Below are 19,105 nucleotides of genomic sequence, written 5' to 3'. Positions count from 1 at the left end.
GCCGTCACCGCGAGTTTCCACTGGCACTTGCACAACTAAAACAACGTCGGAAAGTAACTCGTTCGCCTTTTGAGTCACATCAAGTATGAGTGTTAATTTTGACGCCACTAGCTCTGCAGGTTGTCATGCAATTCCTTTACCTCTCAGAAATGATTATGAAATAAAAGTGAAGAACGTGACGAGTGTGACGTTAGGAAAACATTAGGCAGCATGGAGAGATTCTGTATGGGACCACCCAACCCAAACGAGTACTGTGTGACATGCTGCCCGGCAAGTATTCACCGAAGCAGCCCGGCTAGCTCAGTCGGTAGAGCATGAAACTCTTAATCTCAGGGTCGTGGGTTCGAGCCCCACGCTGGGCGAAACGGAATTTTGTTCCGCTGCAGATGTAAATTACCGTTTTTCTGATTAACGTGATGTAATGGAAATAGCAACTTTAAACTTTGCCTACGTCTCTGTCAGTCGCAAGGAAACTGTATTTGAAGGTGATGGTGATTTTGTAGACATGTGTGAAAGACATGTTCTGAAATGCAAGTGTTGTTGTTTGGAGAGCACATCGGTTACGTGTCAGATGTGTAGCCAAGCACTAATGGGTCGCCATAGCTGCAAATATTAGTCGGTAATATGAAGTGTTGTCAGCTGAAGTCTGATGATCCAGACGACCGCAAGGACGAAGTACGCAAAAGTACCGCTAGGCCGCGCCCCTTTAGCTCAGTGGTAGAGCACTGGTCTAGTAAACCAAGGGTCGTGAGCTCCATCCTCAAAGGAGGAAGTCGAATTTTGGAAATCAGTTGAGCGTCGTGGCCGTATAGCAAACAGTATCTGTGATGACGAACAATTAGCGACATGCCTTTTACTAAGAATTACTCTCAGATGTGATTAAGGCGAATGGCGCAGATAAAGCCTTTGCCGAAGCGGTACAGCATGAGGTGGCGCGAGGCTGTCTGGAATACATTTTATAGATGTATTTCTCGCATATGTCGGAGCCTCTCGCGGTCGTCGTCGTCGTCGTCGTCGCCGCTTCTGCAGAAGTAGAAAAATGGCCATCGTAGCAAATGCGGCGAGGCACGCCCTGCCTTCGATTCCGTATGCACAAAGTGTGTGGTCTTGTTTCCCAGTCTATATTTGGTCGGTCACGTAAGAGGTTGAATGTAACGAATGGGTGGGAAATAGCAAGGGGCAGCGGCTGTGTAGAAGGAAAACACAAATCATCAGGGGTGTGAGCGTTTCGAGATGAGTCATATACAAGTTGCACATGGTCGATAGTGACCGTGTGGCCTAATGGGTAAGGCGTCGCTCTTCGGATCTGAAGATTACATGTTCGAATGCTATCACGCTCGTGTTTTATCAGTTCTGAAAAAGAAACATACCGTTTTAATGTAGCATTTGAGCAGTACGAAACCGTCTGAATGTTGCTGTTGACCATTTTCTGCTTGGAGATGCTCTTGAGCTTGAAACACACACTACAAGACCGGTGTTAACTAGCGAAATGGTCGGCAGAGTGCCGTCACCGCGAGTTTCCACTGGCACTTGCACATCTAAAACAACGTCGGAAAGTAACTCGTTCGCCTTTTGAGTCACATCAAGTATGAGTGTTAATTTTGACGCCACTAGCTCTGCAGGTTGTCATGCAATTCCTTTACCTCTCATTAATGATTATGAAATCAAAGTGAAGTACGTGACGAGTGTGACGTTAGGAAAACATTAGGCAGCATGGAGAGATTCTGTATGGGACCACACAACCCAAACGAGTACTGTGTGACGTGCTACCCGGCAAGTATTCAGGGAAGCAGCCCGGCTATCTCAGTCGGTAGAGCATGAGACTCTTAATCTCATCGTCGTGGGTTCGAGCCCCACGCTGGGCGGAACGGAATTTTGTTCCGCTGCAGATGTAAACTACCGTTTATCTGATTAACGTGATGTAATGGAAATAGCAACTTTAAATTTTGCCTACGTCTCTGTCAGTCGCAAGGAAACTGTATTTGAAGGTGAAGGTGATTTTGTAGACATGTGTGAAAGACATTTTCTGAAATGCATTTGTTGTCGTTTGGAGAGCACATCGGTTACGTGTCAGATGTGTAGCCAAGCACTAATGGGTCGCCATGGCTGCAAATATTAGTCGGTAATATGAAGTGTTGTCAGCTGAAGTCTGATGATCCAGACGACCGTAAGGACGAAGTACGCTAAAGTACCGCTAGGACGCGCCTGTTTAGCTCAGTGGAAGAGCACTGGTCTAGCAAACGAAATGTCGTGAGTTCCATCCTCAAAGGAGGAGGTCGAATTTTGAAAATCAGTTGCGCGTCGTGGCCGTATAGCAAACAGTATCTGTGATGACGAACAATTAGCGACATGCCTTTTATTAAGAATTACTCTCAGATGTGATTAAGGCGAATGGCGCAGATAAAGCCTTTGCCAAAGCGGTACAGCATGTTCCTCAAGCCCGACAAACCGCCTTCCGCTGTCTCCTCCTACCGTCCCATCAGCCTTACCTCGGTCTTCAGCAAGGTCCTGGAATCCATTCTTACCCGCCGCCTACACAAGCACCTTCACCAACACCGCCTCCTCCCCCCTACCCAATGTGGCTTTCGGCCGTCCTTCTCAGCCGATGACCTCCTCCTTCACCTCACTCACCTCCTCTCCGAACAACTCAATTCCCGTCGTTCCGCCATCTTCCTTTCCCTCGACCTCGAACGCGCATATGACCGTGTGTGGCATTCCGGTCTCCTTTTCAAGCTCCAAACCTTTGCTCTTCCTCTCAACTATGTCCGTCTGGTCGCTTCCTTCCTTTCCCACCGTCCTTCCTATGTCACCATCCACAACACTGATTCCTACACCTTCTACCCCTCCGCCGGTGTGCCCCAAGGTTCCGTCCTTTCCCCTCTTCTCTACCTCCTTTACACGGCAGACATGCCTCCACCTGCACCTCCCCTACACCTTCTCCAGTACGCCGATGACACTGCCTTCCTTGCCCTCGCTCCCACCCTGCAACGCTCCCAGCACCTTCTCCAATCCTATCTTGACCGGTTCACCACTTGGTGTAACCAGTGGTTGCTCAAGGTCAATCCTTCCAAGACCCAGGCGATCATTGTAGGCAAAACCACTCGTTCCTTCCGTCTCCTTGATTTCTATCTTACTATTTATGGCCGTCCCATCACCCTCACACCTACTCTCAAGTACCTTGGTGTCACCCTCGACCGTCGCCTCTCCTGGAACCCACATCTCCGGACGATCCAAGCCAAGGCACGCTCCCGCCTCCGCCTCCTTAAGCTCCTTTCTGGCCGTACATGGGGTCTGGACCCTTCCACCATCCTCTACACCTACAAGTCCCTCATCCGTCCTATCCTTTGCTATGCTCATCCCGCCTGGATCTCTGCCCCTCCTACCTTCTACAAGTCCATTCAGATCCTAGAACGCCATGCGCTCCGCCTCGCCTATCGCATCCGTCTCCCTTCCCCCACGCGGATCCTCTATGACCTGATTCCCTTCCCGCACCTCCTCCTTTTCCTCGAACGGTTACGGATCCTCTACACCTCCCGCAAGCTTGATCCTCCACACCCTCTTGTCTCTCCCATCCTCTCCCACCCCAACCCGCTGCCGCGCCTGCATTCCTATATCCCACCTGCTCTCCATCTTTACACCCTCCACACCCTCTCCCTCGGTGGCTTCCGTCAACTCCCCCTCCCTGATGATGCCCTCCTCCCCTCCATCTACCCCTCCTACCAACTTTGAGCCTTACCTTCCCTCTCCTCTCCTTTTCCTATGGGCACCCTCTCTCCCTTCTCTCCCTCCCTCCCCTCCCCTTTCTCCTTGGGCTTCCACTCCCCCTACCCTCCCCCTTCTCCTCCATCCCTCTCCTCCACTGGCATCTTCCCCTCCCCCTCTCTCTCCTCTTCCCCACACCTTTTCCCCTTGGCAGGCCACGACTCTGCTGTCTTCCATCAGTTACTTTCATCGTCCTACGCCGAAGACCATCGCATGTGTTTGTGCCTCGACTCTCCTGCAGTGTGTTTGTGTTTCGTCGTTTGTGCTCCGCTGGTTCACGTGTGGCCATCTGCCATCTGCGTTTGTGCACCGTGTTTCTCCGCTTTTATCCATTGTGCTACGCACGTGACCGACTCCGTTTTAACTCTGTTTTGTCTACTGTTTGTACCCCGCCGTCTTGATTGTTTTTATATCTCACTCATCTCTGTTCTTGTATACTCTGAGGCCGAAGAGCGGCATACTTGGTCCGCTGCCGGCCTACCTGTTTGTCACAGGTATTAAAATCACAATAAAGGAAAAAAAAAAAAAAAAAAAAAAGCGGTACAGCATAAGGTGGGACGAGGCAGTCCGAATTCCATTTTATAGATGTATTTCTCACATATGTCAGAGCCTCTCGAGGTCGACGTCGTCGTCGTCGTCGTCGTCGTCGTCGTCGTCGCCGCTTCTGTAGAAGTAACAAATGGCCATCGTGGCAAATGCAGCGAAGCACGCCCTGCCTTCGATTCCGTATGCGCAAAGTGTGTGGTCTTGTTTCCCAGTCTATATTTGGTCGGTCACGTAAGAGGTTGAATGTAACGAATGGGTGGGAACGAGCAAGGGGCAGCGGCTGTGTAGAACGAAAACACAAATTATCAGGGGTGTGAGCGTTTCAAGATGAGTCATACACAAGTTGCACTTGGTCTTCAGTGACTGTGTGACCTAATGGATAAGGCGTCGGACTTCGGATCTGAAGATTACAGGTTCGAATGCTGTCACGCGCGTCTTTTATCAGTTCTGAAAAAGAAACATACCGTTTTAAATTAGCAATTGAGCAGTACGAAACCATCTGAATGTTGCTGTTGACCATTTTCTGCTTGGAGATGCTCTTGAGCTTGAAACACACACAACAAGACCGGTGTTAACTAGCGAAATGGTCGGCAGAGTGCCGTCACCGCGAGTTTTCACTGGCACGTGCACATCTAAAACAACGTCGGAAAGTAACTCGTTCGCCTTTTGAGTCACATCAAGAATGAGTGTTAATTTTGACGCCAGCAGCTTTGCAGGTTGTCATGCAATTCCTTTACCTCTCAGAAATGATTATGAAATAAAAGTGAAGTACGTGACGAGTGTGACGTTAGGAAAACATTAGGCAACATGGAGAGATTCTGTATGGGACCACCCAACCCAAACGAGTACTGCGTGACGTGCTGCCTGGCAAGTATTCACCGAAGCAGCCCGGCTAGCTCAGTCGGTAGAGCATAAGACTCTTAATCTCAGGGTCGTGGGTTCGAGCACCACGCTGGGTGGAACAGAATTTTGTTCCGCTGCAGATGTAAATTGCCGTTTTTCTGATTAACGTGATGTAATGGAAAGAGCAACTTTAAACTTTGCCTACGTCTCTGTCAGTCGCAGGAAACTGTATTTGAAGGTGAAGGTGATTTTGTAGACATGTGTGAAAGACATGTTCTGAAATGCAAGTGTTGTTGTTTGGAGAGCACATCGGTTACGTGTCAGATGTGTAGCCAAGCACTAATGGGTCGCCATAGCTGCAAATATTAGTCGGTAATATGAAGTGTTGTCAGCTGAAGTCTGATGATCCAGACGACCGTAAGGACGAAGTACGCAAAAGTACCGCTAGGCCGCGCCTCTTTAGCTCAGTGGTAGAGCACTGGTCTAGCAAACGAAATGTCGTGAGTTCCATCCTCAAAGGAGGAAGTCGAATTCTGGAAATCAGTTGCGCGTCGTGGCCGTATAGCAAACAGTATCTGTGATGACGAACAATTAGCGACATGCCTTTTATTAAGAATTACTCTCAGATGTGATTAAGGCGAATGGCGCAGATAAAGCCTTTGCCAAAGCGGTACAGCATAAGGTGGGACGAGGCAGTCTGAATTACATTTTATAGATGTATTTCTCACATATGTCAGAGCCTCTAGAGGTCGCCGCCGCCGCCGCCGCCGCCGCCGCCGCCGCCGCCGCCGCCGCCGCCGCCGCTTCTGTAGACGTAGCAAATGGCCATCGTGGCAAATGCGGCGAGGCAAGCTCTGCCTTAGATTCCGTATGCACAAAGTGTGTGGTCTTGTTTCGCAGTCTATATTTGGTCGGTCACGTAAGAGGTTGAATGTAACGAATGGGTGGGAACGAGCAAGGGGCAGCGGCTGTGTAGAACGAAAACACAAATTATCAGGGGTGTGAGCGTTTCGAGATGAGTCATACACAAGATGCACTTGGTCGTCAGTGACTGTGTGGCCTAATGGATAAGGCGTCGGACTTCGGATCTGAAAATTACAGGTTCGAATGCTGTCACGCTCGTGTTTTATCAGTTCTGAAAAAGAAACATACCGTTTTAAATTAGCAATTGAGCAGTACGAAACCGTCTGAATGTTGCTGTTGACCATTTTCTGCTTGAAGATGCTCTTGACCTTGATGCACACACCACAAGACCGGTGTTAACTAGCGAAATGGTCGGCAGAGTGCCGTCAACGCGAGTTTTCACTGGCACTTGCACATCTAAAACAACGTCGGAAAGTAACTCGTTCGCCTTTTGAGTCACATCAAGAATGAGTGTTAATTTTGACGCCAGCAGCTCTGCAGGTTGTCATGCAATTCCTTTACCTCTCAGAAATGATTATGAAATAAAAGTGAAGTACGTTACGAGTGTGACGTTAGGAAAACATTAGGCAACATGGAGAGATTCTGTATGGGACCACCCAACCCAAACGAGTACTGTTTGACGTGCTGCCTGGCAAGTATTCACCGAAGCAGCCCGGCTAGCTCAGTCGGTGGAGCACAAGACTCTTAATCTCAGGGTCGTGGGTTCGAGCACAACGCTGGGCGGAACGGAATTTTGTTCCGCTGCAGATGTACATTGCCGTTTTTCTGATTAACGTGATGTAATGGAAATAGCAACTTTAAACTTTGCCTACGTCTCTGTCAGTCGCAAGGAAACTGTATTTGAAGGTGAAGGTGATTTTGTAGACATGTGTGAAAGACATGTTCTGAAATGCAAGTGTTGTTGTTTGGAGAGCACATCGGTTACGTGTCAGATGTGTAGCCAAGCACTAATGGGTCGCCATAGCTGCAAAAATTAGTCGGTAATATGATGTGTTGTCAGCTGAAGTCTGATGATCCAAACGACCGTAAGGACGAAGTACGCAAAAGTACCGCTAGGACGCGCCTCTTTCGCTCAGTGGCAGAGCACTGGTCTAGCAAACGAAATGTCGTGAGTTCCATCCTCAAAGAAGGAAGTCGAATTTTGGAAATCAGTTGCGCGTCGTGGCCGTATAGCAAACAGTATCTGTGATGACGAACAATTAGCGACATGCCTTTTATTAAGAATTACTCTCAGATGTGATTAAGGCGAATGGCGCAGATAAAGCCTTTGCCAAAGCGGTTTAGCATAAGGTGGGACGAGGCAGTCTGAATTACATTTTATAGATGTATTTCTAACATATGTCAGAGCCTCTAGAGGTCGTCGTCGTCGTCGTCGTCGCCTCTGTAGAAGTAGCAAATGGCCATCGTGGCAAATGCGGCGAGGCACGCCCTGCCTTAGATTCCGTATGCACAAAGTGTGTGGTCTTGTTTCGCAGTCTATATTTGGTCGGTCACGTAAGAGGTTGAATGTAACGAATGGGTGGGAACGAGCAAGGGGCAGCGGCTGTGTAGAACGAAAACACAAATTATCAGGGGTGTGAGCGTTTCGAGATGAGTCATACACAAGTTGCACTTATTCGTCTGTGACTGTGTGGCCTAATGGATAAGGCGTCGGACTTCGGATCTGAAAATTACAGGTTCGAATGCTGTCACGCTCGTGTTTTATCAGTTCTGAAAAAGAAACATACCGTTTTAAATTAGCAATTGAGCAGTACGAAACCGTCTGAATGTTGCTGTTGACCATTTTCTGCTTGGAGATGCTCTTGAGCTTGAAACACACACAACAAGACCGGTGTTAACTAGCGAAGTGGTCGGCAGAGTGCCGTCACCGCGAGTTTTCACTGGCACTTGCACATCTAAAACAACGTCGGAAAGTAACTCGTTCGCCTTTTGAGTCACATCAAGAGTGAGTGTTAATTTTGACGCCAGCAGCTCTGCAGGTTGTCATGCAATTCCTTTACCTCTCAGAAATGATTATGAAATAAAAGTGAAGTACGTGACGAGTGTGACGTTAGGAAAACATTAGGCAACATGGAGAGATTCTGTATGGGACCACCCAACCCAAACGAGTACTGCGTGACGTGCTGCCTGGCAAGAATTCACCGATGCAGCCCGGCTAGCTCAGTCGGTAGAGCATAAGACTCGTAATCTCAGGGTCGTGGGTTCGAGCACCACGCTGGGTGAACGGAATTTTGTTCCGCTGCAGATGTAAATTGCCGTTTTTCTGATTAACGTGATGTAATGGAAATAGCAACTTTAAACTTTGCCTACGTCTCTGTCAGTCGCAAGGAAACTGTATTTGAAGGTGAAGGTGATTTTGTAGACATGTGTGAAAGACATGTTCTGAAATGCAAGTGTTGTTGTTTGGAGAGCACATCGGTTACGTGTCAGATGTGTAGCCAAGCACTAATGGGTCGCCATAGCTGCAAATATTAGTCGGTAATATGAAGTGTTGTCAGCTGAAGTCTGATGACCCAGACGACCGTAAGGACGAAGTACGCAAAAGAACCGCTACGACGCGCCTCTTTAGCTCAGTGGTAGAGCACTGGTCTAGCAAACGAAATGTCGTGAGTTCCATCCTCAAAGGAGGAAGTTGAATTTTGGAAATCAGTTGCGCGTCGTGGCCGTATAGCAAACAGTATCTGTGATGACGAACAATTAGCGACATGCCTTTTATTAAGAATTACTCTCAGATGTGATTAAGGCGAATGGCGCAGATAAAGCCTTTGCCAAAGCGGTACAGCATAAGGTGGGACGAGGCAGTCTGAATTACATTTTATAGATGTATTTCTCACATATGTCAGAGCCTCTCGAGGTCGTCGTCGTCGTCGTCGCCGATTCTGTAGAAGTAGCAAATGGCCATCGTGGCAAATGCGGCGAGGCACGCCCTGCCTTCGATTCCGTATGCACAAAGTGTGTGGTCTTGTTTCGCAGTCTATATTTGGTCGGTCACGTAAGAGGTTGAATGTAACGAATGTGTGGGAAGGAGCAAGGGGCAGCGGCTGTGTAGAACGAAAAAACAAATTATCAGGGGTGTGAGCGTTTCGAGATGAGTCATACACAAGTTGCATCTGGTCGTCAGTGACTGTGTGGCGTAATGGATAAGGCGTCGGACTTCGGATCTGAAGATAACAGGTTCGAATGCTATCACGCTCGTGTTTTATCAGTTCTGAAAAAGAAACATACCGTTTTAATGTAGCAATTGAACAGTACGAAACAGTCTGAATGTTGCTGTTGACTATTTTCTGCTTGGAGATGCTCTTGAGCTTGATACACACACAACAAGACCGGTGTTAACTAGCGAAATGGTCGGCAGAGTGCCGTCAACGCGAGTTTTCACTGGCACTTGCACATCTAAAACAACGTCGGAAAGTAACTCGTTCGCCTTTTGAGTCACATCAAGAATGAGTGTTAATTTTGACGCCAGCAGCTCTGCAGGTTGTCATGCAATTCCTTTACCTCTCAGAAATGATTATGAAATAAAAGTGAAGTACGTGACGAGTGTGACGTTAGGAAAACATTAGGCAACATGGAGAGATTCTGTATGGGACCACCCAACCCAAACGAGTACTGCGTGACGTGCTGACTGGCAAATATTCACCGAAGCAGCCCGGCTAGCTCAGTCGGTAGAGCATAAGACTCTTAATCTCAGGGTCGTGGGTTCGAGCACCACGCTGGGCGGAACGGAATTTTGTTCCACTGCCGATGTAAATTGCCGTTTTTCTGATTAACGTGATGTAATGGAAATAGCAACTTTAAACTTTGCCTACATCTCTGTCAGTCGCAAGGAAACTGTATTTGAAGGTGAAGGTGATTTTGTAGACATGTGTGAAAGACATGTTCTGAAATGCAAGTGTTGTTGTTTGGAGAGCACATCGGTTGCGTGTCAGATGTGTAGCCAAGCACTAATGGGTCGCCATAGCTGCAAATATTAGTCGGTAATATGAAGTGTTGTCAGCTGAAGTCTGATGATCCAGACGACCGTAAGGACGAAGTACGCAAAAGTACCGCTAGGAAGCGCCTCTTTAGCTCAGTGGTAGAGCACTGGTCTAACAAACGAAATGTCTTGAGTTCCATCCTCAAAGGAGGAAGTCGAATTTTGGAAATCAGTTGCGCGTCGTGGCCGTATAGCAAACAGTATCTGTGATGACGAACAATTAGCGACATGCCTTTTATTAAGAATTACTCTCAGGTGTGATTAAGGCGAATGGCGCAGATAAAGCCTTTGCCAAAGCGGTACAGCATAAGGTGTGATGAGGCAGTCTGAATTACATTTTATAGATGTATTTCTCACATATGTCAGAGCCTCTAGAGGTCGTCGTCGTCGTCGCCGCCACCGCTTCTGTAGAAGTAGCAAATGGCCATCGTGGCAAATGCGGCGAGGCACGCCCTGCCTTCGATTCCGTATGCACGAAGTGTGTGGTCTTGTTTTCCAGTCTATATTTGGTCGGTCACGTAAGAGGTTGAATGTAACGAATGGGTGGGAAAGAGCAAGGGCAGCGGCTGTGTAGAACGAAAACACAAATTATCAGGGGTGTGAGCGATTCGAGATGAGTCATACACAAGTTGCACTTATTCGTCAGTGACTGTGTGGCCTAATGGATAAGGCGTCGGACTTCGGATCTGAAAATTACAGGTTCGAATGCTGTCACGCTCGTGTTTTATCAGTTCTGAAAAAGAAACATACCGTTTTAAATTAGCAATTGAGCAGTACGAAACCGTCTGAATGTTGCTGTTGACCATTTTCTGCTTGGAGGTGCTCTTGAGCTTGAAACACACACAACAAGACCGGTGTTAACTAGCGAAGTGGTCGGCAGAGTGCCGTCACCGCGAGTTTTCACTGGCACTTGCACATCTAAAACAACGTCGGAAAGTAACTCGTTCGCCTTTTGAGTCACATCAAGAATGAGTGTTAATTTTGACACCAGCAGCTCTGCAGGTTGTCATGCAATTCCTTTACCTCTCAGAAATGATTATGAAATAAAAGTGAAGTACGTTACGAGTGTGACGTTAGGAAAACATTAGGCAACATGGAGAGATTCTGTATGGGACCACCCAACCCAAACGAGTACTGCGTGACGTGCTGCCTGGCAAATATTCACCGAAGCAGCCCGGCTAGCTCAGTCGGTAGAGCATAAGACCCTTACTCTCAGGGTCGTGTGTTCGAGCACCACGCTGGGCGGAACGGAATTTTGTTCCGCAGCAGATGTAAATTGCCGTTTTTCTGATTAACGTGATGTAATGGAAATAGCAACTTTAAACTTTGCCTACATCTCTGTCAGTCGCAAGGAAACTGTATTTGAAGGTGAAGGTGATTTTGTAGACATGTGTGAAAGACATGTTCTTAAATGCAAGTGTTGTTGTTTGGAGAGCACATCGGTTACGTGTCAGATGTGTAGCCAAGCACTAATGGGTCGCCATAGCTGCAAATATTAGTCGGTAATATGAAGTGTTGTCAGCTGAAGTCTGATGATCCAGACGACCGTAAGGACGAAGTACGCAAAAGTACCGCAAGGAAGCGCCTCTTTAGCTCAGAGGTAGAGCACTGGTCTAGCAAACTAAATGTCGTGAGTTCCATCCTCAAAGGAGGAAGTCGAATTTTGGAAATCAGTTGCGCGTCGTGATCGTATAGCAAACAGTATCTGTGATGATGAACAATTAGCGACATGCCTTTTATTAAGAATTACTCTCAGATGTGATTAAGGCGAATGGCGCAGATAAAGCCTTTGCCAAAGCGGTACAGCATAAGGTGTGACGAGGCAGTCTGAATTACATTTTATAGATGTATTTCTCACATATGTCAGAGCCTCTAGAGGTGGTCGTCGTCGTCGTCGTCGTCGTCGCCGCCGCCGCTTCTGTAGAAGTAGCAAATGGCCATCGTGGCAAATGCGGCGATCCACGCCCTGCCTTAGATTCCGTATGCACAAAGTGTGTGGTCTTGTTTCGCAGTCTATATTTGGTCGGTCACGTAAGAGGTTGAATGTAACGAATGGGTGGGAACGAGCAAGGGGCAGCGGCTGTGTAGAACGAAAACACAAATTATCAGGGGTGTGAGCGTTTCGAGATGAGTCATACACAAGTTGCACTTATTCGTCAGTGACTGTGTGGCCTAATGGATAAGGCGTCGGACTTCGTATCTGAAAATTACAGGTTCGAATGCTGTCACGCTCGTGTTTTATCAGTTCTGAAAAAGAAACATACCGTTTTAAATTAGCAATTGAGCAGTACGAAACCGTCTGAATGTTGCTGTTGACCATTTTCTGCTTGGAGATGCTCTTGAGCTTGAAACACACACAACAAGACCGGTGTTAACTAGCGAAGTGGTCGGCAGAGTGCCGTCACCGCGAGTTTTCACTGGCACTTGCACATCTAAAACAACGTCGGAAAGTATCTCGTTCGCCTTTTGAGTCACATCAAGAATGAGTGTTAATTTTGACGCCAGCAGCTCTGCAGGTTGTCATGCAATTCCTTTACCTCTCAGAAATGATTATGAAATAAAAGTGAAGTACGTGACGAGTGTGACGTTAGGAAAACATTAGGCAACATGGAGAGATTCTGTATGGGACCACCCAACCCAAACGAGTACTGCGTGACGTGCTACCTGGCAAGTATTCACCGATGCAGCCCGGCTAGCTCAGTCGGTAGAGCATAAGACTCTTAATCTCAGGGTCGTGGGTTCGAGCACCACGCTGGGTGGAAAGGAATTTTGTTCCGCTGCTGTTGTAAATTGCCGTTTTTCTGATTAACGTGATGTAATGGAAATAGCAACTTTAAACTTTGCCTACGTCTCTGTCAGTCGCAAGGATACTGTATTTGAAGGTGAAGGTGATTTTGTAGACACGTGTAAAGACATGTTCTAAAATGCAAGTGTTGTTGTTTGGAGAGCACATCGGTTACGTGTCAGATGTGTAGCCAAGCACTAATGGGTCGCCATAGCTGCAAATATTAGTCGGTAATATGAAGTGTTGTCAGCTGAAGTCTGATGATCCAGACGACCGTAAGGACGAAATACGCAAAAGTACCGCTAGGACGCGCCTCTTTCGCTCAGTGGTAGAGCACTGGTCTAGCAAACGAAATGTCGTGAGTTCCATCCTCAAAGGAGGAAGTCGAATTTTGGAAATCAGTTGCGCGTCGTGGCCGTATAGCAAACAGTATCTGTGATGACGAACAATTAGCGACATGCCTTTTATTAAGAATTACTCTCAGATGTGATTAAGGCGAATGGCGCAGATAAAGCCTTTGCCAAAGCGGTACAGCATAAGGTAGGACGAGGCAGTCTGAATTACATTTTATAGATGTATTTCTCACATATGTCAGAGCCTCTAGAGGTCGTCGTCGTCGTCGTCGTCGTCGTCGTCGTCGTCGTCGTCACCGCTTCTGTAGAAGTAGCAAATGGCCATCGTGGCAAATGCGGCGATCCACGCCCTGCCTTAGATTCCGTATGCACAAAGTGTGTGGTCTTGTTTCGCAGTCTATATTTGGTCGGTCACGTAAGAGGTTGAATGTAACGAATGGGTGGGAACGAGCAAGGGGCAGCGGCTGTGTAGAACGAAAACACAAATTATCAGGGGTGTGAGCGTTTCGAGATGAGTCATACACAAGTTGCACTTATTCGTCAGTGACTGTGTGGCCTAATGGATAAGGCGTCGGACTTCGTATCTGAAAATTACAGGTTCGAATGCTGTCACGCTCGTGTTTTATCAGTTCTGAAAAAGAAACATACCGTTTTAAATTAGCAATTGAGCAGTACGAAACCGTCTGAATGTTCCTGTTGACCATTTTCTGCTTGGAGATGCTCTTGAGCTTGAAACACACACAACAAGACCGGTGTTAACTAGCGAAGTGGTCGGCAGAGTGCCGTCACCGCGAGTTTTCACTGGCACTTGCACATCTAAAACAACGTCGGAAAGTATCTCGTTCGCCTTTTGAGTCACATCAAGAATGAGTGTTAATTTTGACGCCAGCAGCTCTGCAGGTTGTCATGCAATTCCTTTACCTCTCAGAAATGATTATGAAATAAAAGTGAAGTACGTGACGAGTGTGACGTTAGGAAAACATTAGGCAACATGGAGAGATTCTGTATGGGACCACCCAACCCAAACGAGTACTGCGTGACGTGCTGCCTGGCAAGTATTCACCGATGCAGCCCGGCTAGCTCAGTCGGTAGAGCATAAGACTCTTAATCTCAGGGTCGTGGGTTCGAGCACCACGCTGGGTGGAACGGAATTTTGTTCCGCTGCTGTTGTAAATTGCCGTTTTTCTGATTAACGTGATGTAATGGAAATAGCAACTTTAAACTTTGCCTACGTCTCTGTCAGTCGCAAGGATACTGTATTTGAAGGTGAAGGTGATTTTGTAGACACGTGTGAAAGACATGTTCTAAAATGCAAGTGTTGTTGTTTGGAGAGCACATCGGTTACGTGTCAGATGTGTAGCCAAGCACTAATGGGTCGCCATAGCTGCAAATATTAGTCGGTAATATGAAGTGTTGTCAGCTGAAGTCTGATGATCCAGACGACCGTAAGGACGAAATACGCAAAAGTACCGCTAGGACGCGCCTCTTTCGCTCAGTGGTAGAGCACTGGTCTAGCAAACTAAATGTCGTGAGTTCCATCCTCAAAGGAAGAAGTCGAATTTTGGAAATCAGTTGCGCGTCGTGGCCGTATAGCAAACAGTATCTGTGATGACGAACAATTAGCGACATGCCTTTTATTAAGAATTACTCTCAGATGTGATTAAGGCGAATGGCGCAGATAAAGCCTTTGCCAAAGCGGTACAGCATAAGGTAGGACGAGGCAGTCTGAATTACATTTTATAGATGTATTTCTCACATATGTCAGAGCCTCTAGAGGTCGTCGTCGTCGTCGTCGTCGTCGTCGTCGTCGCCACCGCTTCTGTAGAAGTAGCAAATGGCCATCGTGGCAAATGCGGCGAGGCACACCCTGCCTTAGATTCCGTATGCACAAAGTGTGTGGTCTTGTTTCCCAGTCTATATTTGGTCGGTCACGTAAGAGTTTGAATGTAACGAATGGGTGGGAACGAGCAAGGGGCAGCGGCTGTGTAGAACGAAAACACAAATTATCAGGGGTGTGAGCGTTTCGAGATGAGTCATACACAAGTTGCACTTATCCGTCAGTGACTGTGTGGCCTAATGGATAAGGCGTCGGACTTCGGATCTGAAAATTACAGGTTCGAATGCTGTCACGCTCGTGTTTTATCAGTTCTGAAAAAGAAACATACCGTTTTAAATTAGCAATTGAGCAGTACGAAACCGTCTGAATGTTGCTGTTGACCATTTTCTGCTTGGAGATGCTCTTGAGCTTGAAACACACACAACAAGACCGGTGTTAACTAGCGAAGTGGTCGGCAGAGTGCTGTCACCGCGAGTTTTCACTGGCACTTGCACATCTAAAACAACGTCGGAAAGTAACTCGTTCGCCTTTTGAGTCACATCAAGAATGAGTGTTAATTTTGACGCCAGCAGCTCTGCAGGTTGTCATGCAATTCCTTTACCTCTCAGAAATGATTATGAAATAAAAGTGAAGTACGTGACGAGTGTGACGTTAGGAAAACATTAGGCAACATGGAGAGATTCTGTATGGGACCACCCAACCCAAACGAGTACTGCGTGACGTGCTGCCTGGCAAATATTCACCGAAGCAGCCCGGCTAGCTCAGTCGGTAGAGCATAAGACTATTAATCTCAGGGTCGTGGGTTCGAGCACCACGCTGGGCGGAACGGAATTTTGTTCCGCTGGAGATGTAAATTGCCGTTTTTCTGATTAATGTGATGTAATGAAAATAGCAACTTTAAACTTTGCCTACATCTCTGTCAGTCGCAAGGAAACTGTATTTGAAGGTGAAGGTGATTTTGTAGACATGTGTGAAAGACATGTTCTGAAATGCAAGTGTTGTTGTTTGGAGAGCACATCGGTTACGTGTCAGATGTGTAGCCAAGCAGTAATGGGTCGCCATAGCTGCAAATATTAGTCGGTAATATGAAGTGTTGTCAGCTGAAGTCTGATGATCCAGACGACCGTAAGGACGAAGTACGCAAAAGTACCGCTAGGAAGCGCCTCTTTAGCTCAGTGGTAGAGCACTGGTCTAGCAAACGAAATGTCGTGAGTTCCATCCTCAAAGGAGGAAGTCGAATTTTGGAAATCAGTTGCGCGTCGTGGCCGTATAGCAAACAGTATCTGTGATGACGAACAATTAGCGACATGCCTTTTATTAAGAATTACTCTCAGATGTGATTAAGGCGAATGGCGCAGATAAAGCCTTTGCCAAAGTGGTACAGCATGTTCTTCGGCGTAACTCGAGAGGGTTGCGCCCTTCGATATTATTGTCGTTAATTTCGAAGTGCTAGGAGTTTCAGAGATCGCTGCAGCTGCCGTTGTCCCGAGCCTTTGCCGCCGTTGGTCCCAGCCGCCGCTGCCGCCGCCGCCGGTTCCCACCACCGCCGCCGCCGCCGCCGCCGCCGCCGCCGCCGCCGCCGGTCTCCCGCCGACGCCGGTTGCCGCCATCGTATCCGGTTCCTGCCGCTGCTGCCGCTGCTGCTGTTGCCAACCGCCGCCGCCGGTTCCCGCCGCCGCCGCCGCCGCCGCCGCCGCCGCCGCCGCCGCCGGTCTCCCGCCGACGTCGCCGCCGGTTGCCGCCACCGTATCCGGTTCCTGCCGCTGCTGCTGTTGCCGACCGCCGCTGCCGCCGCTGCCGCCGCCGCCGCCGCCGCTCCCTGCCCGTCTTTCTTTCTGTCGTCTCTGCTTACGTCTTACCCTTCCTCTTCGTCAGTCTCTTGTCCTTGTCCTTTGACTGTCCCCTGTTATTTTTCCTCTTTTCCCCTCTCCCACTTATCCTCTCACCATGACAACCCCCACAACTACCGCCACTACCACTGCAATCGTGTACACGTCCCCCTCACTTGCTGCCACCACCATCACGTGGTGTGCTCATTCACCGCCTCCCCCATATATTCCCCCCCCTCCTCACTCTTCCCACCCCCGCTCCTTTTGTTGCTCCCTCCCCTGTTCCTACCCCCCATGCCTCACGTGACCCATTCCCTCCCCTCCCACATGTGACTCATGCCACCCCCGCCAGGGTTGTTGCCCGTCGGGCCACCACCCACGCCACACCATCATCATCGTCATCACCATCACCATCACCATCACCATCGCCCTCGCCATCGCCAGTGCCAACCACTGCCACTGCATCTTCTGTGGCGCCAGCTCCAGCCCCAGCGCCAGCACCAGCACCACCACCAGTGCCTGCACCGCCGGTGGGACCTGCCGTCTCCCGCCATCTCCCGGTCGTCCCCATCCCCCACACCTCTTCCCGTCCCTCTCCCGCTGTGAAACGTCCCAGCGGCACCCCAGCCTCTTCTGCTCCCAAGAAGTCGCAGACTCTCCCCCCTCCAACCCCCCAGGATGCCATGGATACCACCTCACCTTCCCTATCTACTCCCTCCTCTACCTCCCCCTCCTACAGGTACCTCCTTTCTCACCCTGATCCCTCTCTCCTGGAGGCCCGCAATCTTACCCTTCTCCTCCGCCAGCACTTCCCCGGAGCCCCGATCTCCCTTCTCACCCCCCGTCGGGACTCCGTCCTGATCACATCCCCCAGCCCCACCCTCCACTCCGACATCCTCTCCCGCATTCCCCTCAAACGGTTTGGTCCCCATGCCTCCCTTGCCCCTGCTCCCCCCCCCCTCCTCATCCCGACAACCCCAGCCGCCCCGTCGCCCACCGACCCTCACTGCCGTGATCACTCGGCTTAGCCCGATGATCACGGAGGAGGAGGTGTTGGCGGAGCTGAAGGCCCATCCCTATCTAGAGGTTCGAGCTGTCCGCCGGATTCACAATCCAGCCGGCCCCACCCGCCTCATGCGGGTGTTCTCCGAGCATGCTCCCTCCATAGACCTCATCCTCAAGGAGGGTGCCCTCCTTTTCAACCGCCGTTATAAGGTCGACCCCTCCCGCTCCCCTCCACAGTCCATCCGCTGCCAGAGGTGCTTGCGCTATAATGCACATCCTACATCTGAGTGCCGCGAGGCCCCCGTCTGCCCGCACTGCAAAGAAGCGCACTTCCTCCGGCAGTGCCCCAACCTTCAGTCCCCCCCCCTCCTGTAACACCTGTAACCTCCAACACCCAACCTACTCCCAAAAGTGCAAGGCCCGACCCCCTCCCTCCGCTCCTGAACTCACTGTCCCTGTCCGCCCCTTGGATGCCCCCACCCCTCCCGGCAATTCCCTCCGTCCCCCCCCCCACAGCTGAGGACATCATTCGCTTTGTAACCGTTGTCCTTCAGAACATCCACCCCTTTCAGCGCCCCCACACCCTCCAGCAGGTATCCCTTGCCGCCCGTTCCGTCTTCCAGCTCAACACTTACGCCACCTACTCCCATAACCAGGCCCATTTTACCTTCTCCCGTCTCGACACCCTCGTCTAAATTCCCACTATGGCGCGACAGCAACGTATCCTGTTTAACAACATCCGTTCCCTTCCTGTCAACAAGAATCTCCTTATGCATACCCTCACCACCCACCGCGTGGATGCCTTCCTCCTAAACGAAACATTCCTCCAGCCCCACCATACTGTCCATACCTCGCCCTACCTCCTTCACCGCTCTGACAACCCCCTCCCGATAGCGCGTGGCGGAGTTGCCATTGGCCACCATCGCCAGATCCCTGTTCGGCTCCAACCCCTCCTTCCCAACCCCACGGAACACCTGATCCTTAGTCTATTCTTCCCCGGCCTCACCGTTACCTGCGCCACCATCTATGTCCGCCCCTCTGCCCCTATTCCTTTTGACTTCCTTTCCCACATCGACCGTACCTTCTCCTCCTACGTGATTGCCGCAGATCTCAATATCCATAGTCGCTCCGCCACCCAGTTACGGCGGTGGCATCGGTTCCTCGCCACCATCCAAGGAGATGTCCTTCCTCTTCCCCAACACACCCGCCCTGAATCCAATACCACACCCGATGTCGTCCTAGCCT

At 49.5% G+C, this 19,105-nt stretch overlaps 9 non-coding genes across 9 annotated transcripts; all 9 read left to right on the top strand.

Moving 5' to 3' along the window:
* The first annotated feature begins 289 nt into the window (after positions 1 to 289).
* On the top strand, positions 290 to 362 carry Trnak-cuu (transfer RNA lysine (anticodon CUU)). The gene has a single exon. It is a non-coding gene; the product is annotated as a tRNA-Lys (tRNA).
* A 1,430-nt stretch (positions 363 to 1,792) lies between these two features.
* Positions 1,793 to 1,865, top strand: Trnak-cuu (transfer RNA lysine (anticodon CUU)). The gene has a single exon. It is a non-coding gene; the product is annotated as a tRNA-Lys (tRNA).
* A 3,329-nt stretch (positions 1,866 to 5,194) lies between these two features.
* On the top strand, positions 5,195 to 5,267 carry Trnak-cuu (transfer RNA lysine (anticodon CUU)). Its single transcript has one exon. It is a non-coding gene; the product is annotated as a tRNA-Lys (tRNA).
* Positions 5,268 to 8,224: 2,957 nt separating this feature from the next.
* Trnat-cgu (transfer RNA threonine (anticodon CGU)) lies at positions 8,225 to 8,297 on the top strand. The gene has a single exon. It is a non-coding gene; the product is annotated as a tRNA-Thr (tRNA).
* Positions 8,298 to 9,722: 1,425 nt separating this feature from the next.
* Trnak-cuu (transfer RNA lysine (anticodon CUU)) lies at positions 9,723 to 9,795 on the top strand. The gene has a single exon. It is a non-coding gene; the product is annotated as a tRNA-Lys (tRNA).
* Positions 9,796 to 11,223: 1,428 nt separating this feature from the next.
* On the top strand, positions 11,224 to 11,296 carry Trnak-cuu (transfer RNA lysine (anticodon CUU)). The gene has a single exon. It is a non-coding gene; the product is annotated as a tRNA-Lys (tRNA).
* A 1,441-nt stretch (positions 11,297 to 12,737) lies between these two features.
* Positions 12,738 to 12,810, top strand: Trnak-cuu (transfer RNA lysine (anticodon CUU)). The gene has a single exon. It is a non-coding gene; the product is annotated as a tRNA-Lys (tRNA).
* Positions 12,811 to 14,259: 1,449 nt separating this feature from the next.
* Positions 14,260 to 14,332, top strand: Trnak-cuu (transfer RNA lysine (anticodon CUU)). Its single transcript has one exon. It is a non-coding gene; the product is annotated as a tRNA-Lys (tRNA).
* A 1,444-nt stretch (positions 14,333 to 15,776) lies between these two features.
* Trnan-auu (transfer RNA asparagine (anticodon AUU)) lies at positions 15,777 to 15,849 on the top strand. The gene has a single exon. It is a non-coding gene; the product is annotated as a tRNA-Asn (tRNA).
* Positions 15,850 to 19,105: the final 3,256 nt, after the last annotated feature.

Source organism: Schistocerca gregaria, chromosome 8, assembly GCF_023897955.1.
Source record: "Schistocerca gregaria isolate iqSchGreg1 chromosome 8, iqSchGreg1.2, whole genome shotgun sequence".
Taxonomy (NCBI): Eukaryota; Metazoa; Arthropoda; class Insecta; order Orthoptera; family Acrididae; genus Schistocerca; species Schistocerca gregaria.
Note: the sequence above shows the minus strand (reverse complement) of the source record. Positions and strands in the feature narration are given on the sequence as shown.